This window comes from Parasteatoda tepidariorum, chromosome 7, assembly GCF_982258835.1.
Source record: "Parasteatoda tepidariorum strain Cologne lab strain chromosome 7, Ptep-v5.0, whole genome shotgun sequence".
NCBI lineage: Eukaryota > Metazoa > Arthropoda > Arachnida > Araneae > Theridiidae > Parasteatoda > Parasteatoda tepidariorum.
Window position 1 is genome coordinate 110,129,047 of NC_141761.1, and position 8,743 is coordinate 110,137,789.

Consider the following 8,743-nt stretch of genomic DNA (forward strand, 5'->3'; position numbering starts at 1 on the left):
CAACATGTAAATTACTACATAAATATATTCAGATTATTGGTACATGCTTAAAAACATAGTTGATCGTACATGTGTTTTTTTTTGTATTCCCTGATCACAGAGAGAGTAGAAGTGGAAGTGAAAGTTTATATCTCCTACGAAGATTGCAGTTAAAGTTTTTGTTGCACGCCTTGATCTAGATGGCGCTGCAGTACCCCCTTCCCAGCAGCAGCGTTAGGCAAATCTCACTGGAAGTTTGATTCGTCGGCCAGATCTGGATGACCTGCTGGCCACGATTGGTTGTTCTACTGGTGTAGACCTGCTGTTCGGGACTAGCTGGTTTGCTGGTGGAGATGTGTTGCTGATTGCTGGGGGCAACGACTCTGGTTCCGTTGATCTCTGAGGTTCTGTCATGTCCTCTGCAGATAAGATAAATGCTGGTTTTAGTCTATCCACTGTTACTACCAGTTCCTTGCCATTTTTCAAGATTTTGAAAAATTTCTCAGTTCTGGATAAGACTGGATAAGGTCCATCATAAGGTGGTCTTAACGGAGCTCTAACAGCATCATATCTCAAGAAAACTTGCGAACAGGTATTCAGCTTCTGTGGAATGAATAATTGTCTCCTACCATGATTCGATGTTGGAGATGGATTTATACTAGCAAAGTACTCTTTGAGCGCTTTGATAAATTCTGGTGTGTTGACATCATTTGGTGATTTAGTAAAAATTTCACCAGGTAGCCTAAGACATTGGCCATACACCAGTTCACTAGAGGTAGCATGTAACTCTGGTTTATATGTTGCTCTTAAGCCAAGGAGTATAGTAGGCAATCTATCCGTCCAACGATCTGTCAAATGGGCTTTTATGGCTGATTTTAATGTGCGATGAAAATTTTCAATTAACCCATTAGATTGGGGGTGAAAGGCACATGTATGTATATGTTTACATCCCAAAAAAATTGCAAGTGCTCGAAAAAGCCTAGACTCAAATTGTCGGCCCTGATCAGTAGTAATGATTCCTGGAACTCCGAAACGGGAAATCCATACCTTATAAATAGCTGATGCGACCGTTTCAGCTTCGATGTTTTTTAATGGCTCAAGTTCTACCCACCGAGTGAACCTATCTATTATTGTTAGGCAATATGTATAACTTTCTGATGGGGGTAGCGGTCCGATTAAATCTAAATGTATGTGGTAAAAACGCTTATTTTCTACAGGGATCCGTTTAACCTCACTTCTTGTATGTTTGGAAATCTTAGACCTCTGGCACGGTATACACGCTTGTGACCATTTAGAACAGTCAGAATTTATATTAGACCAAACAAAACGATCGGTAACTAATTTTACTGTACTTTTAGTTCCCGGGTGGGCTAAATTATGTAATGCATTAAAAACAATTTTACGTTGAGATTTAGGAATATATGGGCGGATTTTTCCTGTAGCGATATCGCAATATAATTCCACCTCACTATCTGGCAACATTAATTTGTTAAGTTTTAGTGAAGAATTCTGGTCTGTTAATATTGTTTGAAGTTCGGGATCGGAATTCTGCTCTTGTGCTATTTTTTTAAAATCGATTGGCGATGGGCATGATATTGCTTCAATAAGTGATAGCATATCGGCTGGAATATTTTCTATCCCTTTAATATGGCGTATATCTGTCGTAAATTGGCCAATGTAATCTAATTGGCGCAGCTGCCTCGGAGTGCATTTTTCGTTTTTCTGCATAAAAGCAAATTCGAGTGGCTTATGATCCGTGTATAACGTAAAGGTTCGAGCTTCGACCATATAACGAAAATGCTTTATTGCACTATATGCTGCCAAAAGTTCGCGATCATAGGCTGAATATTTCTTTTCGGTTTCCGTTAGTTTTCTAGAGAAAAAACTTAAAGGCTGTAAACCAGTTTTAGTGACTTGATGCAAGACTGCGCCTATCGCGAAGTCTGACGCATCAACATGTAATGCTAATTGTGCGTTAGGATCAGGGTGAAAGAGTAAAGTTGCGTTAGCGATCTGTTGCTTTGAATCCTCGAAAGCTTTTATGGAATCCTCTGTCCACTGAATAACTGATTTATCAGACTTTTTACTGCCTTTTAGATAATTGCATAATAAAGCCTGTGTGCTAGCTGCTTGAGGTATATTTCGACGATAGTAATTTAAAAGACCTAAATATCGTCTTAATTCATTTACCGTGCTTGGTAGCTTAAAATTTAAAATAGGTTTGATTCTTTCGGGAAGCGGTTTAATACCCTCACTGTTAATCAAATATCCTAAGAATGATAGTTCTTTCGATCCAAGCACACACTTAGCAATATTTACTCGTATGCCATATTCCGAAAGCCTTTTACAGACCATTTCCAAATGCTCACAATGTTCTTTTTTTGAAGTACTAAAAATTAATATGTCGTCCAAATAAGCAAAAGCAAAATCAAAACCATATAAGACTTCGTTCATAAACCTTTGGAAAGTTTGTGCTGCGCAAGAAAGTCCAAAAGGCATATATAAAAATTCGAAGAGTCCAAAGGGTGTTGTAATTGCGGTTTTTGGGACGTCATCCGGGTGAACCGGAATTTGGTTATACGCACGAGTTAAGTCAATTTTAGAAAAAATTTGTTTACTATGTAAATTCTGAAAGAAGTCTTGTATATGCGGTAATGGATATCTGTCTTTTTGAGTTAGGCGATTTAATGCCCTATAGTCACCCGTTGGTCGAAAATCTCCATTTGGTTTTGGCACCATGTGCAAAGGATTCGACCAATTAGATTTACTGGGGCGACAAATACCCTGCTCCATCATTATTTGAAATTCCTTCTTTGCGATTACTAATTGTTTAGGATTAAGACGTCGTGGTCGTGCGAAAACAGGTTGGCCTCTCGTCATAATTTTATGAACAGTGTTATGTTTTGGTTTATTTGAACCTGGATGTGGTTGTAAAATTTCTTTGTACTTATTTAAAATTTCATGAAATGCCATGTCTTTAGAAATCAATGTCACGTTTTTTCCAGAATAACGAATAATAGATCCTTGATTTTTTAAGTTAGTTATAGAATCTCTTAAGCAAGAATTTTTTAAATCTATCAATAAACCAAAATGTTTTAGAAAATCTGCGCCGATTATAGGTTTGCTAACATTAGCTATTATAAACGTCCATTTGAAATCGCGGCGTAAATTTAAATCAAGAGAAATTACTTTGGTGCCATATGTTTTGATAGGCGAATTATTAGCTGAATATAAAACCATAGAGGGTGAGGAATTAAATGTTAGGTTTGACGAAAACGGCAGCACGCAAACATCGCTTCCGCTGTCTATTAAATAATGACGTCGAGTTTTCGGATCATGTATAAAAAGACGACTAGATCCCTGATTCCGGAAATCACATTGCGCCACATGTGATTTCTTCATTAGTTTTCCGAAAATTTACATGGTTGATTACATTTCTTTGCTTTATTTCCAAATTTTTGATGATACCAACATAGCTCAGTTTGCGAACGATATCTACCTTGCGAAAAATGGCGCGAGCGATAGCGCGGTTGACGTTCGCTAGCTGCCGTAAGTCGGCTAACTTGTTCAGTAAGTGCGGCTATTTGTCCTTTCAATTCTGCAATTTCGGATACGTCATTTTTGACTGCGTGTACCTCTTTAGATGTATTGGGGGAAATATCTAAAATCTTGTCAGCCATTAAACTCAGCTTATCTAGGTTACCCTCAGAAATGCTAATGATTGCTTGAGCTGATTCAGGGAGACGCTGAATCCATAGTGTTTTTAAAAATTCGTCCGATAATTTTTTGTCTGCGAGATTGCGCATTTTACGCAGTAAGTGTGATGGTTTGTCATCTCCCAATACGAGCTCTGAAAGTAAAGCTTTGATCCTTTTCTGCTCCGAATCAGAAAATTCCGAAATTAGGCGAGTTTTGAGGGCGCTATACTTATCCTCTGCTGGTGGATTTAATACAATATCACTAACATATGATAGTGTTTCCGAATTTAAGGTTGAAATGATGTGAAAATATTTTGTGCGGTCACAAACTATTCGTGAAACGGAAAATTGTGCTTCAACGTTTACGAACCATAATTCTGGAGCTTTTTCCCAAAAGGCGGGTAACTTAATTCCTACCGCATGCACTTCCGGCATTTCTACCGGCAAAGGACTATTTTCCGTAGACATTACGTTAAATAAAAACGAATGGAATATTAAAACTATCTAATTAAATAATGATATTGAAAAATCTCAAGCCCGTATGACAGAAAATCAGACAGAAAGATTAACTCCACTTACTTGCGTTTGGAAGATATGTTGAGTATCCAAATATCCATGGGTCACCACTGAAGTGTTTTGGTATGCGGCATCTTATAAACAATAATAATAAATAAATGCAACATGTAAATTACTACATAAATATATTCAGATTATTGGTACATGCTTAAAAACATAGTTGATCGTACATGTGTTTTTTTTTGTATTCCCTGATCACAGAGAGAGTAGAAGTAGAAGTGAAAGTTTATATCTCCTACGAAGATTGCAGTTAAAGTTTTTGTTGCACGCCTTGATCTAGATGGCGCTGCAGACTACTTGATCTTAAATAAAGTGTTTTATTTTATGATTTGTCGCAAAAATTTTAGGTGTAGATTGGTGGCACTTAAAAACTGCCAAATCTGTAGCTGCGGTGGCGTTAATACATAAGTACCGAATTTTTATTCCATACTTTTCTGAATCATATTACTTCAAACATTACAATATGCAAGAAGCATGCATAAATACGCAATGTTATACCATTTAATTTTTCAAAAAAAGTATTTTGACGACAGTTTTTATCTAAAAATCATTAACTAAAAAACGTAAAACAAAGAATTCTTAAGATAAAAAAGCGATTCTAAAAATTCCTCATATTGAAATAAAAAAAATCTGTCACATTTTTTTTCTCATTCTTATAGTTCTTAATCAGACGTAAAACCATTCTGTAAAGAACTATCATCAAATAAGAAAAAAAAAATATTTGCAAGCAAATTTATTATTATAAAAATCATAACACTCACCTTCTTTATAAATCCGGAGAATTCCAAATGAAATGTCCTTCGTTTGAAAATTTTATTTTCAAATAATATCTACATAGATTATTCCTTCATGACTTTTGTCCCGCAGTGGACTGATCGTTAAGACACGGTTCCCAGCAGATCACCGAAGTCAAGCATCACTGGCTACGATCAGTGTGCGGGTGGGTGACCACTTGGATCAGTCTGCGTAGGGACCGAGGGTGTGCGGTATTGGTCCTCGTTAAACTGTGCTACCGTAAAGTGCTCGACTTCGCGCGCAGGTCGTCGGGCTACCGATAAGCGGGGGTGCCCTCCCCTCTGCAGAGGATCAAAATTGTGATGGCATGTCTTCCGATCATCCTCAGGGATGTTTCCCAGACCGTCGCCAATAGCCCATTGTGCAGCTCTAGTGCGACGTAAATGAACTACAACAACAACAACCTTCATGACTTTTAGATAACATACCACACATCAAAATTTTATGGATGGGTGGCCTAATGTAAACAATGACAAGCGTCCTTAAACCGGAAGAAATTTAGAAAATTTCCGGTGTAGCCCTCCGCTTATGTTATGACTACGAGGCGATGTGTGAACAAGCCTAATATTCTATGCAGTTTTGTTATTGTAATTTGGGTTCAAATCTAAACATAATTGTACCATTCATAAGAGCTTTCAGAAATGTATTGATTCTCAGAGGTAGTAAGACCAAAAAAATTTTTGGAAAGTTAATATCTCATTGTGAATAATTCTTAAGGTTTGCCATGTTTTGTATTTTATCCCTTATTTGGCTACATTTGAATAAAATGTCGCCAAAAATATCTTTAAAAATATCTTTTTAAGTTAGCCTAATTAGAAAATATTCTAATGATTATAATATTAATATGATAATGCTGAAGTTTAAAGGCTGAAAGAAAGAACTCGGCACATGTGAAATACTGCAAAAGATATGATGCAATAATATGATGACGCGTTTTTTCAATCTGCGACGTAAAAATATATCGGAAGCAGCAACCCGGAAGTCTTGCGAGAGCAATTTAACCACTAGCGCCACCGCCCTTAGCTTTACACGATCACCCATCCACAATTGTATGATCTCGATAATAATTTCAAATCGTAGCTTGGAAACAGAACAGCTGAATTCCAGTTGAAATTATTCCTTTAAAGAATAATTTCAATGAAATGTCCTAAACTAAAAAATGTTCTCGTTAGTTTTCTCAAGTTCTTCCTCCTTTTCCTTAGGGAAATTTTGTATCTTATTTGCTGCTAAGAAAATGGCGAACGTCTTTGCCAATGGTTATGATAGAACTCATGCGGATACTTTCAGGCTCCCGCTAGAGGGTGTACTCAAGCGTTGCGATCGCGAATTTGGAAACTAAAAAACGTAAAATAAAGAATGCTTACGAAGCAACAAGACGAAACAATTCTGAAATTTCCTCACATTAAAATAAAAAACTTTCATGTTTTTCGTTTCTTTTATTCATAGTCGGACGTAAAAAACCATTCTATAGAAAATTATCATCAAATAATCCTAGATATCATTTTTTGGATTCCTTGTTGCCCTGTTGTTTGCTGATTTTTGACGCCATTTTTTAGTGCTACGAAAATGCGTCTTTGGGATTTGCTTAAAACAGAACAAGATGCAGAACAGGTGCGAAATATTTTACCAAAAAAGCGAAAATTTCCAATTTCCATGACATGAAACTTTATCTTGGTAAGCGTGCGTTTTTGAAATGTCATTTCATTTGGAATTCGCGATCGCAACGCTCGAGTAAGCCGTCTAGCGGGAGCCTGTAAATATCAGACATTAATTTATCGCGTTTTCATTTAGTTCCATCGAAATCATTGACAGAATCAGACGCCATTTTTTAGCAGCAAATAAGAAACAAAATTTCCCTAAGGAAAAGGCCGAAGAACTTGAAAAAAATCTCCAGAGTATTAGTAAATCTTTCAGGAACAGAGCATGCCAAACATTTGAAGAAAAATTCCTCAATAATTTTTAATTTCTATTATCAACAAACTTGCAACTGATGACTTCCGATTTCGGATACTGTTACAGATGTGTGTATTAAGGTAAAATGCATTTCTTCTGTCTTCAATTCATTACGAATTAAAGTGAAGTCAACATTGCTTTCGTCATTCCAGTGATTAAATATGAATTCAGAACATACAGAATTGTAATAGTTATAGCATATTCTTCTTCGTTATAGAATAGTATATATTTATGTATCCATATAATTCGGAAAACAACAATAAAAAATTATCCAAGTTACTTGAAATAGTGCCATTTGTGCTAATTCTTAATTAATTTTAATCGTTTTCTTGGTAAGTATTTTTTAGTTTTGAAAGAATAAGTTCAACTAGAATTCAGCTATTCTGTTTTTAGCTACATATTCAAATTCATATCAATTATAAAATTTTGCTGTGTAGTATGTTATCTAAAAGTAATGAAGGGATAAACTATGTATCTATTATTTGAGAATAAAGTTTTCAAACAAGGAACTTATCATTTTGGAATTCTCCGGGAATTATAAATCAGGTAAGTGCAATGATTTTTAGAATAAAAAATTTGCTTGTAAATATTTTTTTTTCATTTGATGATGGTTCTCTACAGAATGGTTTTTTTACGTCTGATTAAGAACTATAAGAATAATAAAAAAAGAAACAATATGAAAGTTTTTATTTCAATGTAAAGAATTATTAAAATAGTTTTTTTTATCCTAAGAATTCTTTATTTTCCGTTTTTCAGTTTATAATTTTTTGATTGTTTTTAAGTTCCGCCAATCTACACTTAAAATTTTTGCGACAGTTCATAAAATAAAACACTTCATTTAAAATCAAAATAGTCAATCGGATTTCGGTGGAAAATGAGCCGATATAGAGTTTAGCATAGATTCAAAACAATCATATCGCCATATGAACTCTGATAAATAAGATTCCAAATGAAATAACATTTCCAAAACGTACGTTCACCAAGATAAAGTTTCATGTTGTGGGAATTGGTACATTTTCGTTTTTTCGGTAAAATATTTCCCTCCTGAAACAATAAAATTGCATCTTGTTTTGTTTTTGGCAAATCCCAAAGATGAATTTTCGTAGCACTAAAAATGGCGACAAAAAATAATTGTTTTTTGTTTTTGTTTCGTCAGCATTCTTTATTTTACGTTTCTTAGTTTCTAAATAATGATTTTTATTGAAACTTCAAATTTTTTGATAAAAATTGTTGTCAAAAAACTTAGTTTACAAAATTAAATTTCATAAAATTATGAGGCTTATGTATACTTTTTGTTCACTTTAATTTTTGAAGTAATATGATTCTTAAAACTATAGAATGTAAAGTTTAAACGGGCCTTTCATGTTATATCATTAAATTTAGTAGTACTATTTCTCGGGCATTAGGTTTTAACTCTTATAAGAATATACATATTTTTTTCTGTTAATGTACAAATATTTTTCCGATGTGTTTTGGATATTCCTTCTCTAATAAAAAGAGATACCATTTTGTTTTCGTTTTCATAAGAAAGACTATCAAGCATTTTTCTTTTTTAAATTTAATTAGCCACAATAAAGAAGGGGCGTTGCAATGCTACGTGCTACATTAACGACGTCTCTAGAGTAACTGAATGACTGTTCATATAGAAATCGCAGGTATTAGTCTCATACAACAACGCCCCCTATAGTTCGTTGCGATCGCGAATCGTATTTATTAGAGTTCATACGGCGACAGCATCAGGT